Source organism: Primulina huaijiensis, chromosome 4 (assembly GCF_012295235.1).
Source record: "Primulina huaijiensis isolate GDHJ02 chromosome 4, ASM1229523v2, whole genome shotgun sequence".
NCBI lineage: Eukaryota > Viridiplantae > Streptophyta > Magnoliopsida > Lamiales > Gesneriaceae > Primulina > Primulina huaijiensis.
In genome coordinates, this window is record NC_133309.1 from 12023973 (window position 1) to 12025250 (window position 1278).

At 38.1% G+C, this 1278-nt stretch overlaps 1 long non-coding RNA gene across 1 annotated transcript; it reads left to right on the plus strand.

Moving 5' to 3' along the window:
* The first annotated feature begins 17 nt into the window (after positions 1 to 17).
* LOC140974845 (uncharacterized) lies at positions 18 to 714 on the plus strand. The gene is made up of 2 exons (XR_012174881.1): positions 18 to 182; positions 446 to 714. It is a non-coding gene; the product is annotated as an uncharacterized lncRNA (long non-coding RNA).
* Positions 715 to 1278: the final 564 nt, after the last annotated feature.

Sequence of the window (1278 nt, forward strand, 5' to 3'; positions counted from 1 at the left end):
AAATATTCATTTTGAGATTTATGCGATATTGCTTGTGGTCACTTTACTATCATGCTTAAGTCCGGTCGCCAGTTACCGGCCCGGTCGCCAGTTACCGGTCAGTTCAGTTGTTTCACCCAGTATACTGTGGCAGTAGTCTGATCAGACATACATTATTAAGTCCGGTCGCCAGTTACCGGTCAGTTCAGTTCAGTTCAGTTCAGGGACCACTTGCGTAGACCATAATCTCACCAGAAAATTATTACAAGTTATTTCATTACAGGGCTCCAAGGAGCAAACATTTTCACTATGATATTTTCAGTTCAGTTATGCACGTACTATAATTACCATTGAAATGATATTTTACGTTACACCTCAGTACAGGAAATTTTCACTTGCATGCGACTTTATTATTTATTTACTTGTTATTTACGATATATGCATGCTGAGTCTTTAGGCTCACTAGACTTGATTGTTGTAGGTACTGATGATGTCGGGACCGAGGGTGGGGATCAGTGAGCCAGCTCGAGTCGGCAGTAGTGGGACCCGAGGACCTCACTTTTCAGCATTTATTATTGTTATCGCTCAAACATTTTTATCTACCGTTGGATAAAATTTTTACAGTTATTTTTACAACATTAATTTCTTCCGCTGCTATTTTTAAACATGATACGTTATTCAACAGTTTATTTTATGAACTGGATATTTTAATTACTTTAAAAAGAAATTTTTTAATTTTTCCGCAAATTTTCAAATACGGATTTCTAGGCCTTTACATAATATAACTATAACCTTATTTTTACCGGATGAGTTGGATCGTTCCCAAGCTTGCTGCGACTTACTACTAATATGTGACACATGCAATAAATCTTAACTTGCCCAAAACTTGACAATTGAACCAAAAACGAGACGATTCGGACCAACAACTTGATTTTTAATCATGGCATGTACCAACCCGAACCAACATTAAACCGACGTTTAACCATGATTAAAAATACCCCAAACATACTGAAAAATATGCACAAGGACTGTAAAACACGAAAATAGGTGAATGGAACACAAAAACATAATACACTCTTTCGAGAGTCATTTTGGCACCTTTCACCGTAAATTCTCGTACGACCTCTAAACTCAACCAAATCACAAACGGCCAAAAACACGACTTTCCTAACTCATTAAGGTAGTTCCCCGTCCAAGGTCATAGGCTAAAAGCCAACCAAGAACTCAAACCACCACCAAAACCATGACCCAAAGCTGCTGTCAAAATGGCAGCAGTAGCAGCTTGTGTGTTTGTAGTGA